The following is a 23120-nucleotide window of genomic DNA, read 5'->3' on the forward strand; positions in this document are numbered from 1 at the left end:
GTTATACTTGAACACAGAGGATGTTGAGAATCTATCATGTTAAAATCCTGACTTGGGGTATCTACATTATCAAAGCAGCTTGAAGCTTAACAGTGTCCAGTAACTAGAAGCCTAAAAAAAGAAAAGAGGGATTTTTAGAAGGTTCTCCAAAAGCAACAGGATAAAAGTGCTATTGGCCTTGACCGCATGATGAGGGTTTTTTACCAAAGGGGAAAACTTAGTCCAGTTGATCATCCCAGCCTAATTGATTAATTGTGGGTCTGACCATCTGGCTGATGAATGCTGACACCCAGCAGTGATTACTGTGTAACACAAATCCGGATGTGCTCTCCCTGATGCCTCCCACAATAATGGCAACTCTGAACTTAAGGTTAGTTTATTCAGGCCTCTTGGCTCAATCTCTTCATGGAACAGTGGTTGTGGCAGGGAATATTTTACTAGACCTGGTCAAGCATTATCTTCTCTTATTTCAGTTACCCCCTCCTTCCCAACTCCACGCCTACCCACTCCTGAGCCCTCACTTGCCTATAATCACTTTTCATGCAAAGCATTCCATCTGTAGTTTTCATCATACTGTCTGATTCTCTCATTTCCGGTTGCTCTATTCTGAAAAATATTTGGTCTAAAAGACCTGTACTGCTATTTCACAGGGAATCCTATTGAGACATTTTTATTGTATCTTCCTTGCCACTGGTTTGCTTTAAATTACTCTTAGCTTCTAAAGTAAAAACAAACAAACAAACAACAACAACAGCAAAAAACAACCAATGTGTGTGTATACGTGTGTGTGTGTGTGTGTGTGTGTGTGTGTGTATTTGCTCAAATTCTCCATGAGGTTAATAGAATACAAGGGTTAATAGAAGATAATTCTTATATCTTGAACATACATCTGATCCTCAGTTAGGTGTGTCCTATGGAGAAGACTCTGGAGCATTTTTCACTCCTGGAGAAGGAAAGCCAGGCTCCTGTAAATCACAGGGATCAATAGCAATGCCACCCACAAAACCATCTACACCTGGAGATAACCTGCACGTAGGAGAGTTCGCTAAGCAAATCAAATCTGAATGCATAAATATAAACCCGGGGGATTACAACCAAAGATTTTATTAGTTTTTGTGGGAAGGCACGGGGGAGTAAACTGACATAAAGTGTCTTGCACAAGCTTGGCCAATGAGTCACAACCAAGCGGGATCATCCATTTCCTCTCTCCTTTTCCCAGACTGATTTCCATCTCAAAATTCATCATGTTTCTTGTTCCCCACAGATGCTGAATTCTTCTATGTTCCAGGCTGGGTTAGTGTTAATTTTCAGGAGACGATGGCAATAGCATGCTGAACTACGGAGTTCCAGACTGGGAACTGGGAAATGTTTTTTGCCTGATTGTCAGTAAACAACTATGTGTCTAGGGCAAGTCAAGTCCCTTAACTCCCCGTGTCTCAGTCTCTTCATTGAAAAATGATAGGGTAGGACCACATGAACTCCATAGTCTCTGCCAACGCTAAGATTCTATGGTCCTATAGCTCATTTCCTTTTTCTCTCTGGCATCAACTGCTCAACCACTCTGCTTACAGTCATTTCTCTGCTCTCAGTTACTGATGGAAAAATATCTCCTTCATTTACTACCCGGTATTTGGTATTTGTAATCCCGTTTTCTCTCTCTCTCTCTCTCTCTCTCTCTCTCTCTCTCTTTGATGCTGGATATTTGGAGTTATAAACACAAACATATCCAGATAGATGCTTTACATTTGAAGGCATTTAAGGAGAATAGCTTTCCCATGTAGAGCATTTAGCATAGCTCGGCATGGAGGAAGCAAGCCATCCAAAAGTGGAGCAAAGGGGCCAATTCACAAATGAGAGGAAGCCTTTCATAATAAGAGTCTCCAGACTCTTCAATTTCGATAAAGCTAAATGCTACCAAATTCCTACTACTTTTCCAATCAATCTCAGACATCATCACAGACACTTGGGACTACAAATTTGAGGACCAGCACTGGCAGTGATGCACTTCTTATTTCACCTCCACTATGTATTGCCAAGTAGGATTTAGGATGGCATAGTAATAAGAGCCAAGAGGACAATCTGTCATTTATTTTCCTCCAAACTTTTCGAAATTTCCCATTTGGGCTCTGTTTCCCAGTTTTAATTTGGTAACTGCCATTTTTCAGCATTTCTTTTAACAGGTTACTAATAATTTCTGATACAGGATCTCATATTTCATTTTGTGCTGCTAGGACTGCTGTTAATATTTCATCTGCCTTCAGTTCAGCTCGGAATAAAGGCTGCTAGGTTTTTGATACACTGTTAACACTTTGGTTCTGAGGATTTGATGACCAGTATTCATCCAGTTTGTCCATATCTTGTTGGGTCAAAGTAAGAGATTGCTTGTCTCGGAAATATCTCAGGGTGTGGTATACATTCTAGGGATACTTCAGAGTTTTTGTTTTTGTTTTTTTCTGGATATTTGATGAAAACAACAAAAACAAATTTTTGTGTTTATTCTCCCAGGTAACTTGCTATCTGCTTCAGTGGTAGTGTTCTGGAAGCAGAGTACAGTGGCTAAGAACCAGGGCTCATAGGGATATCTAGGTTCAAGTTCTGTCTCTGAAACTTACCACACATATCATGTTAGGCCAGTTCCTTAACCTTCCCAAGCCCCTGTTTTCCCACTGGTAAAACAGAGATAATAATAATATCCACCTATATTGCTATGAGGATTCAATAAATTAAAAAAAAGTGCTAAGGACTTTCCGAGTTCCCAGTAAAGGATGGGTGTCATTATTACCCTAGTATTAATAATCTACCAATTCACATTACAGTGTTATTTTGCAACATCTTTTCAAGGACAACAAATCATTTTTGAGTCCAGACTTCTGTTGTTTGCTTTATTATATAGTTCACATTTAAAAAATTCTCAGTGAAATCAAGTAAAATATTTTAAAGTTGATCCTTAACATGACATATACTTAAAAATAGTATATAACATCATATCATTATGTCACCTTTCAATGTAGCATCAGATTCTCAAAGTTTTTATTCATCTAATAGCCAGGCCTAGAGAAGGTGCCTTGTACAATACCAACGCTAATCCATTCCATAAAGAGATGGCTTATCATATTTACTTTCCCATACTCCCAAAGAATACAGATTATTCTAATATTCTTTGGGTATGTATTATTCCAGGTCCATTAGGAGAGAGAAACCACATAGCAATTTGAACAGGAAAAGTTTAATATAAAGAATTATTAACTATAACAGCGGATTGCAGTAATGAGGGAGTAGCTAGTAAGAAGTAAAGAGAATTCTAAATTATATAAGAATAGCAAATATAAGGAGCAATCATTACTTCTAGGGCTGGGACACGGTGCCCAAGGAAGAGTCTCCCGAAACCCAGGAGAGGGTCCCAGATTTTGGTGGACCAGGCATGGATATTTATGAATGGTTGGCAGAGAAACTGCTGGGGAGCTGTACCGGCAGAACTTGCCGGACATCTGCACTCTGGGGAGCAGGGTGGTGTCTCACCTGAGGCACTCTGCTACACGAACCACCCAGTGTGTGTGCGTGTGCGTGTGCGTGTGCATGTGTGGGCAGGCGTGTGTGGTGGGTGCTGGAGGGAAGCTACGGGTCGGTGGGCCCTGGAGAGGCTACATGTTCTTCAGCTGCTGGACCCCAAGGCAGTTGTGTGTGCTGCAGGGGCCGGGCCCTGGAGAAACCATGTATACTGCTGGAATCTGCTAAAGGAATACCCAGGAACCAGGAAGGAAAACCACGTCCTCCTGAAACTTCTCTCCAAACCCCCTGCTGACTCCCACCAGCTGGGAAAAGAAACATATTTAAAGAACTCAGATACATCTTCCTAGGGAACGTAAGGAAGGGTAAATTTGGATTTGAGAGGCAATGCATTGATAACTGGCCCAGTTATCATTATTTGCTCACATATTTTATAAAAATAGTTAACTTTGCTGATTACAATCCAATGTTCTGTTCACCTTCACTAATATATTAGCTCTGTACGGCTAAATAAATACTGTCAGAATTAAGGAAAATAACATTCTATTAAATAAGAGTAGAAATACTAGTATTTGTATAATATTTTCCCTCAAGTGATGCCCATGTATGTTTTACTTGTTTATAACTTACAGATCAAGAAAAAGATGTACAGGGGTGCCTGGGTGGCTCAATCAGTTGGGCGTCCGACTGCGGCTCAGGTCATGATCTCCCAGTTCGTGAGTTCGAACCCCGCGTGGGGCTCTGTGCTGACAGCTCAGAGCCTGGAGCCTGCTTCACATTCTGTGTCTCCCTCTCTCTCTGACCCTACCCTGCTCATGCTCTGTCTCTCTCTGTCTCAAAAATAAAACAAAATTAAAAAATTAAAAAAAAAAAAAAAAAAGAAAAAGATGTACATAAATACTAAACTATTGACCTAAATTTATGCATCAGTAATCCCAGTCCAGAATCTTAACTAAGTGGGTAATCAGAGAGCCATTACAAAGAACCCACAGCTTCGAGACAGGTAAAAATTATCTTAATTATCATTTTTACTTTTTTTTCTCCTTTTCTTTTTATTGACTCGAGAACTCATATTTGCTGTTGACTCATTTTTTGGGGAGACTGTTAAGTATAGGTTGCTAGTTTTCAGGAAAATGTATCATCTATTTAGCAGGAAATTTTTCCTATGGTTCCTGTCCTATATTGTCATATCCTCAATATCAAATAGAGAAGCATCAGGAAATGACCCATGTGGTGCATTCTTCAAGGTACACAGTGATCACTCTTAGAATTGGTTTTGCATATGAATAGGGAGCTATCTTGCCGAAATACTGCCCCTGTTTTGCCTAATTCCTCAATTCCTTTAAAAGGAGGCTTGAATCTGGCAGGCCTGGGTGGCTCAGTTGGTTGAGCATCTGACTTCTCAGGTCACGATCTCTTGGTTCATGTGCTTAAGCCCCATGTCAGGCTCTGTGCTGGCAGCTCAGAGCCTGGAGCCTGCTTCGGATCTGTGTCTCCCTTTCTCTCTGCACCTCCCCCGCCGATTCCATCTCTCTCTCTCTCTCTGTCTCTCTCTCTCTCTCTCTCTGTCTCTCAAAACTAAATAAACATTAAAAAGGGGGGGGGGGCTGTACTTTTTATTCTCTAATTAGAGGTAGGGTTTTAAAACACAAACCTCTGACATTAGGAAAGGTTGTTGTGGTGAGAGGCTGAAGGCACAGTAAGCAGTTCTGTGGGGAGAGGGACTATGGAGCACAGACTATCGCCTCGTATCGACAAAGACCACAAAGCACACGTCTCACTCATTTACCCGTTTCTACCCAGGCCTTGCCACAAGTTGTAATGCCCTCACTGTTATGGGAAGGACCTACTTGCTTCTTCACAGTTGTGTTTTCTGAAAACCAGTGGTATCATCGAGCCAAGCAAGCCTTGTTGGGCCGTCTCGCAGTCGTTGGAGGCAGGCAGGCGTATCTAGGATGTTCTTTCGTTTGTGTTGTGTGTGAGGATTGAGGTTAAACCTCATGACCCTATACACATTTGATCCCCACCTCCCCAGCAAACACCCACACACACACACACACACACACACACACACACACACATCTCTCCCTTGCAATTTCTGAGTCCAAAGGGAGATGATGACAAAGGAGAGCCGTACGTCCACGTGAATCAGGCGGGCGAGTCCCTTTTATTTTAGTTTGCCCTTCTGTTCAGCAGGCTTTTCTGCTCTGACCCACTATACTTACCCTGTCGGCTGCTCTTACTAGCAACATGCCTTTTTAATCAGCCTTCCTGGGGTCTGCATTTGATTACAGCATTTGTGTTCTATTTTGATTCTTTTGTACTGTGCCCTGTGGTGTTAGCTTGAAAGGTGTTATTTATAAAATGAAATTCTATTGTATTGCCACTTGGATTCAAAGAGGACATATAATATTAATGCAGAATGTATTTAATAATATCTTGAATCTATTAAATCAATTTCTTCATGAGAACACAGAATGGGAGGGAGGCCAGTTGGTTAGTAACCAGGTAATGAGATTTAAGAATTACCTGAACTTTCCTTCACAAACACTTGTGAAAGCCGGCACAAGAATCATTCTCTTAACGTCAGGGTTTCCAGAAGGAGGCGACTACCTTTCCTCAGCCAGCCCAGTGCAGCATGCACCTGTTTAAACATTCAATTGTGAAGGCCAAACATTTTCCTAGGCCCTTAGATGCAAATTTTTTGACTAAGGAAACCATGAGGCGAAACACGGATATGACTTTTTTACTACCTAGGAAAATTTAGGTAAAGAGGGAAATATAATCACCTGTTTCCAAGGAGCTGCTTGCAAGATTTGTAAAAGAAAAAAAAAAAAAAAAAAAAGACATTTCTTATGTTCCTGACTCCTCTGGAAAGCAGGCTAGGAAAATCCTAGTGATACTAATAATGGAGGCAGAGTTTTCAGGGTGGCTTGTTTAGAATGATGTTCTCACCTAGCATAAGTGCAGCTTTCTTTACAGCTGCTGGTTCTCTACACTCAAATGCGTATGGATTAGATCGATGAAGAAGTCCCCAGCTTCTCTTCTAATTTTAATGCATGCCCAACACTGAAACATTATCTCACAGTACTTATCACATCTGTTGCTGTACACATGCCATTCTTCCCCTATACCCTTCCCACCCAGCCCCCACCCCCACCCCCATTGATACAACTGAAATCATCAATGGCTAAAGTGCTGTTTGAACATGGAATAAGGAAGGATCCAGTGTGGAAGAAGTCTGTTGGGCCCTACAGAACTTGCTAAAAGAAACTGTCACACCCAAGGAAAGTTGGCTGTTTAATTCTGGATGACAGCTCCTAGATTTCCACGTGTTCTCACTCACTGGCTCATCATAGAACTCCAGGAAATCTAGGGTCCAGTTTCTAATCAGGAAAATGGGAATAATTACATTTATCTTTTTCTACATGCATTGGGCTTCTTTAGGGTTGATGAGATAATAGTTCTGAAATGCTCTAAGTTCTCTGCAGTGACGGTAGGATGCAAATACACAATTTTATTAAACTGATAATTCAGACCCTCTTTTGGGTTCTTCAAATCCAGATATCAGAAACAGTGATGAATGAATTTGTACCCCTTTGGGAATAAATTATATACCCTCATTCATAAATAACATCCCAAATACAAGGAGTGAGGATGTGTTGGGAAATAGACATCTCAACCTCGAATGCATCAAATTACAAGCTACTTATATAAAAAGATCATATTATTCATCTCTGTATCCATCCAGATTTCACCATATTGATTTGCATTATGTAAGTATTCTACTAATATTTCTTGAATTGAACTGAAAAATGAGATCATACAATTTTAGAGCTGAAAGTAGCTAGAGACCATGTAAGTCCAGTTAACTCATTTGGCAGGTGATAAAACCAATGCCCAGATAAATTAATAACTTATCCAAGTGCAATATTAGCAATGTTACAAGTCTTTGGAGGAGTTGTTAAAGATCTGCCACTGAAAATATATCCCTCAATCAATTAAAACAAAATAGATGTTCTTTTGTCAAATAAGAAGCACTCGTCAGATCAAATAAATCCAAAGTATTCTAATCTAACCAGGGAGGCTGAAGTCTAAAGTAACAAGTAAATTTCATTAAATGGCTATAGACCATAAGTGTGCTAAAAATGCCAACTTACTAAAGTTGCCTATTTTATTTATTTTTAAAGAGTTTTTAAAGTTTATTTATTTTGAGAGAGAGACAGTGAGAGTGAGCAGGGGAGGGGCAGAGAGAGAAGGAGAGAGAATCCCAAGTAGGCTCTGTGCTCTCAGCATGGAGACTGATGAGGGACTTGAACTCACAAACCATGAGATCATGACCTGAGTCAAAACCAAGAGCTGCAAGCCTAACCGACTGAGCCACCCAGGCACCCCTAAAGTTGCCTTTTTAAAACACTGTGCCTATCCCCCAATCCATTGGTGTACTTCTCAGGTAAAATCGAGGTCATACATATAAAAAGTAATGTTAAATCTTTGAAATTATATGGGATTCATGGTGGTGCAATTTAAAGATGAGATTACTTTTATCTATTATTTCAGTCGACTATTAAGCCATGTAGTAGACCTGCAAACCAAATTTAAATTCTAGGTTTTGGGAAATAAAATAGGACAAGAGACTTTATCCTTTGTTAAATAAAAAAAATAAGCAGGCCTTATAGTGAGAAAGGCAATTTCCCTTTGGTGGAAGTTGCTTATACAGTATTTGCAGAAACAAGTTGGTTTGACTCTTGGCTGAGTCAAGAATTGTCCGGTTAAATTAGTACCATAACAACAAAAGTCAGTCAAACTATCCTTCTGACTGATTTGATTTCTTTTTTTTTTTTTTTTTTTGAAGAGTATTAATTTTTTTCTTTTATCTTAAATCAATCAAAACATTTAAATTATTAATTAGAATGTAAGCAACTTGTAGTCAGAGTTATTTCAATAACCTCCTAAAAGCTGTAGCAGGGTGACTGGCATACAACAGACCCTGAATAAATATAAAAATTTCAATTGTTGTAGAATAGTAATCGAGGAAATCTCCAATGAGCGACTTTTCATTTTTCAGAAGCTCCTAGCACACTGGAAATCCCTGGTCACAGAGAACAGAACTTGGAGCAAAAGGAGCAAAGGAGTGCTGCGGGAGTGGTGCTTCCAGGGCTTGGAGGGCCTGTTGGACACTACTGTTTGTGTATCACCAAAACTGGATTCTGGAAACACAACTGGGCTTTCACAGGTCAAGTTCAAATTATTACCTTGGTATTTCAGCCTCCACTTCTTGCTCTACCTTGCTTAGGCATCCTAGGTCCCAATCCATCCCAACAAGTATTCTGGGGTAGAGCCAGACTATGTTAGTTTTTCTCTTTATCCTGGTATTGTCAAGGGAGTCCTAAATTTTACATTTTCTCTTCTATTATCTCCATAATTTGTGAAGTCATGTCTGGACTTCTGGGTTGAAATATTATGCGTTCATTTACTGTGATTCAATAATCATCTACTGTGTGTGAGACACTAGGAAAATAAAAAGAAATAAGGCTTACTTCCTGCCTTCAAATAATTAAGGAATTCACAATGCGGTGACTACTTCTCATATACAGCATATGTGTTCCTGCTCTCAGCTTTTGTTCTTCTCTTGTCGGAGGGTCCTATCGTTATTCTTTTATTGATCTCATTGTTTTAGTTACTCGTAGTCCAGCTTATGTTCTACCTCCACATACACCATTTTCTAGTTTTTGTGGTACACATTAACTTCCCTTTGGTTCCGGTGAACACGAATAAGAGTTGACACGAATGCCCCCCCAATACCCATTCCCCCAATTCCTCCTAGCTACAGACCCCTATTTTGTTCAGAATGGTAATGTGCTCAGTCCTGGATGATGACTTGTGATATTTCCAAGCCAATTATGACAAATCTGTTTCCTGATTTCCTTGCCTCCCTAGCAACCAACGGCGGCTTTGGGACCCAGTTCTAGTCAGTAAGTTCCATATGGCAAATCTGCTGAGAAAGCTTTTTCTCTTCTGATAAAGGGAGAGGTAAAAGGTGATCCTTCGGCATCTCCCTTCCTCCCTCTTTTTTTTTCTCCTTTTCTAAGTTTTTATTTAAATTCTAGTTAGTAAACATATAGTGTAATGTTAGTTTCAGGTGTATGATATACTGATCCAACCCTTCCAGACAACACCTGATGCTCCCTTCCTCCCTCTTTCAACATAGACATGATGCTTGGAGCTGTAGCAGCTATTTTGTGATCCTAAAGCAACAGACACAAACAAAAGGCAAAGAGAACCCCAGAGATGTTGGCCCTGGCTTTATCACACACCAGCAATTCCCTACCTCTGGACTTCCTGTTCTGTGAAAAACACAAACCCTTATTGTTTAAGCCACTCAAGTCAGGATTTCTGCTACTGTACACTTTCTAATCAAGAAAAAACTTTCATAATTTGAATTATCCAAACTATTCTTCCTAACGAGATGGCAAACACTGGTTACATTCTTGGCATTTAATAAATACTCATTTGCTTCCTATCTTGACTATGTATACTAGACATTCAACATACGTAATGAAATTCTCATTCTGAAAGCAGGAAAGGGGAAAATTGTACTAAGACATGAAAAGAGAATTAAACAAGGTCAAAAAAGAAAAAAAAATGAGTCTAAAATAAGAAGTTCTATGAGAAGAATTTGTTACAACCCAGTTCAGTTACAACCTATAATGAAAGAATCTTTCTAAAGTTTTCGAAAATTAGTAGAAATATTTTTTAAGTAAGAAATAAGACATTAGAATAAGCCCCAAAGGGATGAATATTTTAAAGAAGAGATCATATAAACAAGATTTCTATTAAATACAAAGAAAACAATGCAATGCAGTTCCGGCTGTATTAAAACTAAGTGAGGAACCAGCATTGTTAAATATCACTTTTAAGGAGACACTTTCTCTGTCCCTTAGGTAGCAGGACTGACTCATCCAAATGCTCAAGTTCTTAGCATGCTAATTAGTTTCCAAAATCTTTCACCTGAGGTTTAACCCATGCTTGAGGAAACTATTATATATAGCATTTGCTTTTGGAGAAAAACTACAGAAGCTGGGACAGAAGCTATTTTCAAGGCTTCCAAATATTACAGGTAATGGGGAACTGTTGAGAGAAAGAAGTAGCTTTGGGTCGTTTTAGGTTAGTGACCTTTAATATAAGGTGTGATTTAATCAGAAGCCAGAGTAATCATAGCAGGAGGTGGGGAAAAGGACTCAGAGCTGCCTGGAGTTAGTGATGACTTTGGTGGCCACTTTCAGCTTGAACTCAAACTGCAGGATTCTGTCAGAGGCTCCACAAACAAAGGGCTGCATTATGGAACACATCTTGTATTCCTTTGTGAAGGATTCCACAACAAAGTTTCATTAGTTCCCCTCCCCACCACATTTTTCCCACTTCCAGGCTGCAACCTGTCCAGAAGGGAAACTTTCTCCCTCAAATAAAAAGTTAAGTTGAAAAAAAAAAAAAACCTGACTGTTTTTTTTTTTTTTTTTTTTGTTAGGAACTGAATGAAATTGATTTGAACTTTATACTGACAGGGAAAACACTTTTTTGTTTTGAATATTTAAAAAAAATTTTTAATGTTTATTTTTATTCTTTTGAGAGAGAAAAAGAGAGAGCATAAGCAGGAGAGGGGCAGACAGAGGGAGACACAGAATCCCAAGCAGGCTCCAGGCTCTGAGGTGTCATCTCATGAACCATGAGATCATGACCTAGCCAAAGTTGGATGCTTAATCGACTGAGCCACCTACGTACCCCACTGGGAAAAAACTTCTTAAGCTAGGTGGAGAAAATTAATCTCATCTGAAGAATTTCCAACTAATTCAGCAACAGTTAGCAACGACTGTCAAACTCTCTATCTAGATTTATCATTTTCTGGTAGTGTTACTCTGTTGGCTATACCGCTCTTAGAGGGTCACCATGCAATACAGCATTTAAAAAAATTTTAACGTTTATTCATTTTTGAGAGACAGAGAGACAGAGCATGAGCGGGGGAAGGGCAGAGAGAGAGGGAGACAGAAAGTGAAGCAGGCTCCAGGCTCTGAGCTGTTATCACAGAGCCCAATGCAGGGCTCAAACTCACGAACCATGAGACCTGAGCCGAAGTCAGACAGTTAACCGACTGAGCCACCCAGGCACCCCCTCAATACAGCATTTTATAGGCAAAAATGCAAGACTGAACATTGATGATGCATAGCAATATATTTTCATAAATAGTATCTTTTTTCAAAATAAAATTTATTTTTGTGCTTGATATGAGGATGTTCTAAGATTAAACACAATCCTATGCTATCATATTTAGCTTTGGTGTATAAAAATCTATTTTTTAGCCCTATGGTTTTTTTTATTAATTACTAACTTAAGACCCTTCCGTTACACGATATTATTTTGATCGGCTGTAAAAAAATTTAACTGCTGAACAGATTTTTCCCTTTTAACATTTCAAATGTTGGCTTAATGTTTGTCACTTAGATCCCTATAAAAGTGACTGAAGTTTACAGAGTAATACTGCATAGAACATGTCTTTTGGTCTGAGTCTGGGTTGTGCATAGGCAAAGCTTAGATGGGAGCCCCCAACTACCAAGTGGTATTAAAAACGTTAGGCTTTGAATTTCAACAGGTGACCTTCTTCCTTCTGACTAGGTCTTAAATGGATGTAACATTCCATCACCTCTTGGGCAGAGCGGGAGACTGAACCAACTTCATGGTAGCTGGAAATCAAGGCAAGTTACATGTGGGATACCTGGCTGTTCATTCGGCTGGTCTTTTTTCATTCAAAATGCATCACTTTTAGACTCAGGATTATGTCTTGTATATTGGGTAACCATATCTTCCCATCTAATTCCAACTGTCCAAGCACAATTATTAACAGTGGTCACTTATACTCTCAAAAGTGGACCAGTTTGGATGATAAATTATAGGGCTATCCTACATATGAGCTTTAAAAAAGTTATTTATAACACCATTTGCAGTGAAAATCATTCTCTTTAGAGCAAATTAAAATAATCACTATTGGTCAACTTCTGTAAAGAGAGGAATAAACTAAAAGCTTATTACTTTAATCCCAATGATTCAACCGTAGAGATTTTGCCATCTCAAAGTTTATTTTAAGATGAGAGTAATTTTGGAATATCATATTTCTATGAATTATTTAGGATTCCTAATTTTAGGCAGTATTGGTTTTTTTGTTAGCCCTATTTCAAACAAGAAGGCTCATTTCCCCTTAAAATTTGTTATAATGAAAAAAGCACAAGATCTGAAATGAAATACTTTGCATCTTGCATTTGAATCCTAATTCAACTATTTGCTTCAATTGGAAAATTCAAATAATCTCTGAGAACATCATTATTATTAACCCCTCTTAAACTGCCTTTAAGGACATTTTAGAAGCCATAAGTGAAAGAGCAATGTATATTGTAAAAAGGTAACATAATTTCAACATAGTTATTATTTATTTTTATAATAAAGACAGCTTATCCCTTTGCAACTTCTAGGACATTTGTATGCTGAAGAAAAACTGCTCCAACAGTAGCTAAGATTGAGCCACATGTGTGGGGGCTCTTCTCTGACACAGTTTCATCACATTTTGGGTGACACCTGTGCATGGACATCAATGGCCCAAAGATCAAAGGAGGAAAGACTAAGGACCTTACGCACTAAAGCCAGAGAATGAAAGGCTGAACTTTAAAGTACATAACTCTGGTCAAAAGTTTTATTAGTGGTTTCATGAGTTTATGATATAGATAATCTTTCCTCAAAAGAAAAGGGGAACATGGCAATAAGAGGGGCTGGAGTAGAAAGGTTAGTTCATGGAACAGGAGATTTTCTTTTTACTGGTCACATTTTTCAGACATTCCTGGATCCTATAGATACACTCCTCTTTCTTCCTGTTCTGCTCTTTTTTCTCTGAAATTCTTTTTTTTTTTAATTTTTAATTTTTTTTTTATTTTAGAGATTGAGAAAGAGAGATTATGAGCAGGGGAGAGGGGAAGAGAGAGAGAGAGAGAGAGTGAGAGAATCTGGGCTCAGCATGACGAGGTCTCATTACCCTGGGATCATGACTTGAGCCGAAATCAGTAGCTGGATGCTCAACGGACTGAGCCACTGAGGCTCCCCTCTTCTCTGAAATTCTAAATTCTCTGGCCCAGAAAAAACATCTGGGTGTTCAGACTTAATTCTTTTAAACCACCTGACATCAAAAATTATGTGAGAAGTGTTTTTAGTTTTTCATCTATATGAATGTAATCAAATTTTATTTTATTTTATTTTATTTTATTTTATTTTATTTTATTTTATTTATTTTAAAATGTTTATCTATTTTGAGAGAGACACAGCCAGCCTAGCAGGGAAGGGGTAGAGAATCCCAATCAGTCAGCCCAGAGTCTGCCAGGCTTGATCTCATGAACCGTTGAGATCTGAGTGGAAACCAAGAGCCCGAGGCTTAACTCTTTGAGCCACACACACAACCCTCAAATGCTTTTATTTAAAAAAAAAAAAAAAAAAAAAAAAAAAATCTCTGACCGGGGCACCTAGGTGGCTCAGTTGGTTGTGTCAACTCTTGATTTCAGCACAGGTCATGATTTCACGGTTCCTGCATAGGGAGCCCCAGCTTGGGCTCTGCGCTGACAGCATGGAGTCTGCTTGGGATTCTCTCCACCTCTCTCTATGCCCCCACCAAACCTCCCTCAAAATAAATAAATAAATAATAAAAATATGACTCTCTGATTTCCCCCCACCTTGCCATTGTTTCAAAGACATTTCTTTAGGGACACCTGGGTGGCTTAGTCGGTTAAACATCTGACTTTGGCTCAGGTCATGATCTCCAGTTCCTGAGCTGGAGCCCCACTTCAGGCTCAGTACTGATGGAACTGTCATCAGTACTTCGATTCTGTGCCTCCCTGTCTCTCTGCCCCTCCCCCACTCTTGCCCCTCCCCCACTCTTTGCCCCTCCCCCCTCTCTCTCTCAAAAATATTAAAATATTTAAAAAAGACATTTCTTTAGAACTTTTAGTAATTGTAAGAAGAGTTCTTATAAATTATCCTTCATCCCAATAATTAGACATCCCAATAATTACGCTAAAAGGAGAGCTAGTCCTGTAATATATGGCATTTTTGTCTGTTTAGATTGACTTCTCTGAGATTAGGGCTCTTGTATCTAATTTAAGGCCTCAAGAGATCTTTCGGTTTGTACAAGGTTCTGTCAGTTAACCCTGTAACCAATGGTCCTCAATTTTAAATATACTCTGGTTGCAAAGATGGGAGGACCCAAAGAGGAGTGAATGGCAAGAGACTTCGGAGAGCAACAGAATGCCAAAACTACTTGATATCCCTGGGCTGAAAAAGAGCTTTAGATATCTTCCCCCACCCCGTGGAGAGAAAATCTCTCTCACACATTCCATCTATTAGAAGTTCATTTGTGTTTAACAAGCCCCTCTTTTAAAATGCAAATCTGCCTCGTGAACCTGTAAACCTCCTTCACACCTTATTGTTAATTACGTTGATGTTCTAGGATATGATCAACACTTAACTGATATTGGCAATCCAGGAATGAACAAATAGCTCAGAGTGGAAAAAGGGAATTTTTGGTGGAGAAGGACTGGAGGCAGTAGTGTAAGGATTTCATTTGTGAGCAACAGGGCACACCAATTATTTTGTAGTTTTCATCTAGGAGAGTGGCAGTAGCTGGAGTACCATAAAAGGCGCATTTTTCTTTTCTTTTTTTAATTTTTTTAATGTTTATTTATTTTTGAAAGAGACAGACACACATAGCGCGACTGGGGTGGGGGTGGGGTAGAGAGAGAGGGAGACACAGAATCCAAGCAGGTTCCAGGCTCTGAGCTGTCAGCACAGAGCCCAATATGGGGCTCAAACTCACAAAGGGTGAGATCAAAGGGGCGCCTGGGTGGCTCACTCAGTTAAGCGTCCAACTTCAGCTCAGGTCATGATCTCACGGTTTGTGAGTTCGAGCCCTGGGTAGGGCTCTGTGCTGACAGCTCAGAGCCTGGAGCCTGTTTCGGATTCTGTGTCTCCCTCTCTCTCTGACCCTCCCCCGTTTATGCTCTGTCTCTGTCTCATAAATAAATAAACATTAAAAAAAGTAAAAAAAAGTAAAAAACAAACAAACAAAAAAAACCAACAAAAAACAACAACAACAACAACAAAGGGTGAGATCATGACCTGAGCTGAAGTTGGACGCTTAACTGACTGAGCTACTCAGGTGCCCCCAAAGAAGCCTTTTTCTTGATTGCCATTGTCTGACTGAGATCAGAACAGGTCTGGAAATCTGCCAACTTAAGTTTAAATATTCAAACTTTAAACTTCAAACTTTAAGTATTTAGCCATAGCAACTTAATTGAGTTTAGTGTTTCCTGGAAACCTTTCTAGCTAATTCTCACTATCTCTAAAACTTGGCAACCTTGGATTCTAAGACTGTTCTGGTTCAACCTACCAGCTCTGAAGCTCAACTGATAAGTGAATTCTAAAAATAAGTGAATGTGGGCCAGTCCTTTTTCATTGTGTCACTAGTCATTCACTTCTTTGGAGATTATGGTATGTAATCTAGAACACTGTGAGCAACTTTAGAAAATGTAAGATATATTATTTCTATATCTGTTTTAGTAAGTGCTACTTGATCTGGTATCAAAAGGTTGCAAAATTTGAATCTGACTTCAATTGACTTAAGTTACAAGTTTTAGCTAAACAAAAATTCAAGGAAAAATATTTTATGACATCTTATAATATCATCTGTCATCTCTCCATTTATATGAAAAATAAACATGCTAAAATCTTCACTATTAAGAAAAGGGGTCATCTTTCCCGCCCAAATCGCTATTTTTAGTTTTCATGTGGTTGGATACATTTATAAACTATTACATAAAAACATATGGTTGGAACATGCTTATTCCTTCATGAGTTCCTCTTTTGAGGCTGCAGAATTTTCTTAGTTGTTCCATGTGCTTTTTTGTTGTGCTGATGACTTCTTGTTCTAAATAATTTTCTTCCTTTTCTATTGTTAATGGAATGAATTTCAATAAGGAAAAAAAGAAACCCTCTAATGAAAATCCCTTTCTTCATAGACATGGGCTGGGAAGTATTATAGGACACAGGGGGACAACAAATATGTTGCACATTGTTCAATTGATCCCTCTGTGGTTTATTCACCTGAATGCGTTTTGAAAAGCAGTGAAGCAACAGTGGGAAAGGGATTGTTTGTGTGGCTAATTTCAGTTACTTATAAAGTACTAGACAGGTTTGTCTTATTATTAAACATAAATACACAGTTTTATGTTTCCTCAAATCAGTGAACCCCCATTTTAACGTATCTCACCCATGTAGAGTGCAAAGTCCCAGAGGTATTAAAATTGCACCAAGCCTGAACTTGGAGTTTTATTACATGATTCTCAGTTGACCTTTAAGTGTGACAGTCAACTATTGAATTGGTATAGTTGAATTACAGTTCTTTCAAATGGAACAGTATTGTTGAACAATTGAGAATCCTTCCAACTATTTAATTTGATTTTGTACTTTATATTTTGTCTTTACCTTCCCTTATAACACTCTTCCTCCATTCCCTACATACTTTGACTCCCATACCTCTCAATTCTGCTTGACAGTGAGACTCTACAGTTTTGGCACATGCTGGGTTCTCTATAAATACTTGTTGAATGCAGGAAAAACCCCAAGGATAAATATTGTGAAACAAGCAATAGGAAAACTTTTAATTAGGCAAATTAACAAATCTATAGTTTTGGGGGACATCCATGATAATAACAAAATGATTAAAAATTCCAAGGATATTTAGAAGGATGTAACCTAGAAGGTTAAAAATGAGAAATTCTAGAATTGGAAAAGAAGAAAAATAATACAGCTCAATACAATTGAAAGCACATGCAGAAGAAAGCTAGTATATTGTTTATTAAAACATTAAATGGAAAGACTGAAATTAGAATGCTAGTTGGTATTATTATATCAAAGCAGAAAGTTCTTTCTTATTGTTCCAACTCTGGAGAGAACAAATTCTCCAATGCCACCAAGAACAGAATAGGGAGAAATGTTTGGAATTTAAGAGTTGCAGAAGATAAAAAAGCTAGATGTTCAAGGTAAGTCAGCTTGGTTTGTGTGGTAACCAGCTTCCAAGATGACCCCCCCCCCCCCCATGACCCCTGTCTCCTGGTATTCACTCCTTTGTATAGTCCTCCCTACACATTGTAGCAGGGTGGTCTGTGTGACCAATACAATGTGGTGAGAGTGACTCACGATGCTAGGTCAGAAAAGTCATTACTGCTTCTTCTTAGTCTTTTTGATCTTGGCTTCTGGAGAAGCCAACCCCTATATCATGAAGACACTCAAGCAGCCCTACAGAAAGGCAAGGAAGTAAGACCTTGCTTACTTGTGGCAAGGTCACTTACTTCATGTGGCAAGGAAGTAAGACCAACAGGCAACACTGACTTATGAGCCATGTAAGTGAGCCAACTTGGAAGTGGATCCTCCAGTGCCAGTCAAGCCTTCAGATGACTGCAACCCCTGCTGACATCTTGACCTCAACATCATGAAAGAATTGAAACCAGACCACTTCTGTAAGCTGTTCTTGAATTCTTGAGCATGAGAGATCCCTGAAAGATAATACATGCTTATTGCTTGAAGTCTCTAGATTTTGAGATTTTTTTTTTGTAGCAATAGATAACTAATACAGTGATTATGGCTTCCCCCCATCCCTACGCCTGAGGTGCACAGAATTGGATTAATCATAATCCTTGGTGCATGAGGCATACTCATTATTGGTCCATACTTGGCCTACTTTAATTCATATAGTTAGCTATTTTTTTAATAAGTTAATAAACACCAACCAAGTCCATAAAGGAAGAGCTAGGAATTTTATAATAACCTACATCTATCCATATAGTTTACCCCATCTTATCTTCTTGTCTCTCACACCTAAGATAACCATTATCCTGATTCTCATGTTTATTATTTATCTGAGTTCCTTTTCATATAGTTTATCATGTCTATAGGTATGCTTAAATTTATGTTTGTGTATATTCACGTATGCATATATATTATGTATCTAATATGTACATATTTTGGTTGCTTTTAACTTTATAAAATGTTATTATGCTGTATATAATGTTTTGAGATTTAATTATTTTCACTTAATATTGTTAAGGTTTATCCATGTTGTTGCGTGTCACTGCAGCTCATTCATTTCGTGTCTAATTATTGATGTTGCCAAGGTAGTAAGACAGAAAAATAAGACTAATAGACTTTATATCACAGAAATATGCAGTTGTAAGTGAGTAGGATAAAACATATCTAGGATAGAATTTCAATAAATTCACTAGCTCTAGACATTAAAAAAAGCAGAAAATTAATTTAGAAGTTAAAAAATTATCTCCTGGGGCACCTGGGTGGCTCAGTCGGTTAAGCGTCTGAGATCTCAGGTCATGATCTCATGGTTTGTGGGGTTCAAGCCCTGCATCAGGCTCTGAGTTGACAGTGCGGAGCCTGCTTAAAATTCTCTTTCTCTCCCTTGTTTTCTGCCCTCCCCCATCTCAAAATAAATAAATAAATAAGCTTTAAATATCTTAAACAATTCTTTCCTTATGGGTAATAGCATATTTTAGTAATGTATACATATTCATTTTAAATATAATACAGTTTATTATACACACACACAAATGATGTACTCTACAGATGTTTGTTAAGCTCAAAGATCTATGAAAATACAGTAAGAGTTGCCTATATAAAAATAAAATGCTAATGTTTTGAAGGACTCATTGCAAGAGACTACATTGGTGAGTGAACACCAAAGATTATCTTTCTTTTGTTTAAGAATTCATTGGGGAACCTGGATGGCTTAGTCGGTTAAGTGTCTGACTTCAGCTCAGGTCATGATCTCATAGTGGTGAGTGAAAGGCCCACAAGAGGGGTGCGGCTCAGATCCTGGAAACTGCTTCAAATTCTGTGTCTCCCTTTCTCTGCCCCTCTCCCACTCTCACCCTGTCTCTCTCTCAAAAATAAATAAATAGTAAAGAAAGAATTCATATATTTTTATGTAAATAATATTTGTGTACAGAAATTTTCTTTACTACCAACTGTTCTTGCACACATACACAATTTCAAAGAATTCCTAAACATGATTACTTAATGTCTACCTCAAATCTTTATGCATACAATTTGAAGTATTACTGACAAATCGAATTAATTATATATCCAAACAGAAGGGTCTTTCAGTCTTACCTCTTAGCTTCTTTCCAATCAAAGTGCATATTCCACTGTCTTGACAGCACTATCCAGATACTAGCCTCATTTGTTAATTACAGACATGTTTCAACTATATTTGTGTCAGCCAACTATTTTCTGATATCTTTCTCACTGACATCAGTTTACAATGGATAGTATTGTTGAATGTAAAAGTTACTTTATTTTAAAATTATTATTAATACTCTTGCATCCCTCCCCTCCCCCAACCCCCACCCCCTACCTCCCACCAGTGCCTTATGAATGGATGTTGATTCATGGAGATTTAATATGTTTCCTTAAGCTAAATCGACTTCTAGTACAAGTAGATTTTTGTTATGGAGTAGCCAAATTAACTCTATCCATTAAATCAAGATCTATTTAGCCATTTGGCTTTACCAAAGAGACACAAACACTTTTCTCTGACTTGATACAATTACAAAGAATGTGTGTGAAAACTATCTATAAAGCAAGAAATATTTCATTCTCGATTCTTCACTAAACAAATGGTGAAGGTTTAAGGAACAGAAGGAAAAGAAATATTGATGGAATAGAGCCCTCAACTATGGCATAAAGTCCAAAGCATGGAGCAAGTAAAAAAAAAAAAAAAAAAAGTAGAGGATTTAGTAGAAGTACTGAAGGTGATGAGAAGTACTGATACAGGAGAGTCACCTTTTTTTTTCTGTAGTCATTTCCCTAAAGACCTTTACTAAAAAAATTTAAAAAGAATACATTTTTCTTAAATTTCTCAGTTAAAAAAAACCCAAACCTCTACACAAGAAAGAAGGACTATTTGAAAAGCAGCTCAATGGGAGGATGATAGGAGGTATGGGCCAAAAAGGAGGCTACCTGAGCCAGCCCTTGCCATGATGCCCTCTCTCAGTAGCCTTGTGGTAGATGGAAGAAATTTGAAAAAATTTCATATGGGAATGAAAATAAGTAGAAGCCCTGGTTTAAAAAGAGTTAAAGAAGTATCTTTTTCTCCCTCATACTAGAGTTTGTATTTGGTGAAGGAAGAGTCTACTTCCTTGTGATGAAAAAAAACTTCTTCCTAATGAACACTCCACTAGGAATGTTTGCAAATAGGCAAGACACAAGGCAATAGGCAATGGCAATGGGAAAGACAGACCAGGTTTAAGATTTGCTTTGGAGGTTGAACTGATAGAATGTGGTAAAGCTATAGTGTACACTAAGGCAAAAAATAGAATAATCTCTTTCTTCCAGTCTACTGTACAAGGGAGAGTTTGTTGACTTAATGCTGTAAATGTAAAAAAAAAAAAAGTTTCATTCATCCTCCTGTAATAATGCCAGTCTAATTTGCTATTAAATTTCCATTTAAATGCTCTATTTTATTTAGTTTTAAGGGATTAGATCCCCTTAAGTTTACCCAGGAAGTTCCTATGGAAGTCAGTTGCTGAGAGTATTCTTAGAGGAATCTCCAAAATGTTGCAAGATAAATAACCTCAGTATAAGAGGAAGATTAAGTAGAGTGGAAGGCTTAAGAGTTACCTTTGGAAAGGAAAAGAAAGGATTTAGAATTCTGGGCTAGAGTTGCTAGTTAATCACTGATTGAAAAGAACCTAGTCAAGGTAGTTTTACACGACTTCCCAGGAAGGGAGGACTTCTACATTTTTCCTCATGGGAACAAAGCTAAGAGTTTTATCATGGAGAGAAATCCAGAGAGGAATGTTCATCATTCTCTCCCCTCCAAACACACACACACACACACACACACACACACACACACACACACACACACCCTTCCTTTTCTTCTTCCTTTCAACTCCACAGCTCTTCCTTTGGTGACTTGAAGATAAAAGACCTAACAATAATAAGCCATAGATAGCGCCTGGGAAGTCTCAAAAGCCTAAAGGGAGGTTTAACTTCTGGAAAAGGCTTTTGGCAATTTACTTAGGTTGAGTGAAAAAAGCAATGTGATAGGCAAAGCATGGGTTTAGGATCAGACAGCCAAGACTTTGAAGCTTAACTCTACTACTTATTATCAGTGTCACCTTGAGCAGGTTAGCCAACCTGTTTAAACTTCAGTTTAGTCACCTCTAAAATGATGATTACCTATGGAATCTGTGTTCCAAAGCCCATGCAGGTACTCAGTAAGCACTCAGTACTTCTCTAGTGTCTCTCTAAACTGAATTTGGAGTCAGGAGCTAGTAAACAAGACATTTATGTGAAAGAAAGGAAAGATACTTAATCCTGAGAGCACTCACACTAACAATCATTTGTTGACATCTCTTCATTTGCTAATTGATACAATGTTTAGAAGTGGAAGAAAAAAAGATTAATCTCTAACTTCTATCATCTGAAAAAAACTAAAGGTCAGAACCAAGAAACAGAAGACAATACTAGATTATCTCTAAGGTTAATCTTCCAGAGATTTTTCACAAACATATAGTATTCAGTGTTCTCACATTATAGACCATATTCTCTACTTATACTTTGATATAGTTGTCTATCAGAAGAATAAAAAGAAGTACTTTAAGCGTAAATTTTAATTAAATTTCGTGCTATGTTTCAATTGGTTGTTTTACCTGCACTATTGGATTTGTTATGACATTCCTTCCATTATTGTCCTAGCACCCCAGTTAATAAGAAATTTACCAAGGAACCTATTAATTAACATAATTAATATTTGTTACTTATTATGTACCAGATATTGTACTAATCACATTATTATTAGTATTTTAATATCATTAAGAACTATAAACATATTATGTATAATAATAATAGGAACTACCTATTGAATGCTTATTGTATACCACATTTTGCTAAGGATTTTATATATATTTTCAGTTAATATTTTCAAAGGTCTAATGAGCTAAGTAGCAGTAGATAAATGAAGAGACATGTTCATCTTTTCTTGTTATAGGAAAACTCACCATATCCAGTCTTTTAAGCACTGATAGAACAGAATGGTAATGTCTTAAATTTAGAAAGTGTCATTCATAAAAGTGTACTGTTGACTACTTTACTGACTTGTGCTACATGCAATAATAATCTTACATTACACAGGACTGAAAGGCTGCTCCCTAAAAGATAGCATTTGATAAGTTGTACACAAGAATCCATTAGAATAACAGCTTAATAGAGGAACAAAATTCCATTTGAAATATAGAAAGAAGTTAGAAAAACCAAACACTTTAGCTTAACTGCAATTTGTCCCAATCTATTTCAGAGTTCATAAATATAATAGGCAAAGATCATTGACACTGTCAGGGGATTATCATGAAGTTTCAACCCAAAGGCAACAAGCTCAAGCAATGCAGATGTAGAAAGCAGCGCCTCCTAAAATAAGAATAAAGCAAATATCATGACTTATTCCAGCTCCTACTCTT

The 23120-nt window shown here is 37.9% G+C and overlaps 1 protein-coding gene across 4 annotated transcripts in view; it reads right to left on the minus strand.

Moving 5' to 3' along the window:
- Positions 1–23120, minus strand: part of ZBTB20 (zinc finger and BTB domain containing 20) — a 764386-nt gene that overhangs the window by 283814 nt on the left and 457452 nt on the right. The window contains exon 11 of one of the 4 annotated variants that reach the window (XM_042954827.1): positions 6037–6151. The exons of the other annotated variants lie outside the window; for them this stretch is intronic. The gene's annotated coding sequence lies outside the window, so the exon portion shown is untranslated. The remainder of the gene's footprint in view (positions 1–6036; positions 6152–23120) is intronic. 4 annotated transcript variants of the gene reach the window in all.

This window comes from Panthera leo, chromosome C2 (genome assembly GCF_018350215.1).
Source record: "Panthera leo isolate Ple1 chromosome C2, P.leo_Ple1_pat1.1, whole genome shotgun sequence".
Taxonomy (NCBI): Eukaryota; Metazoa; Chordata; class Mammalia; order Carnivora; family Felidae; genus Panthera; species Panthera leo.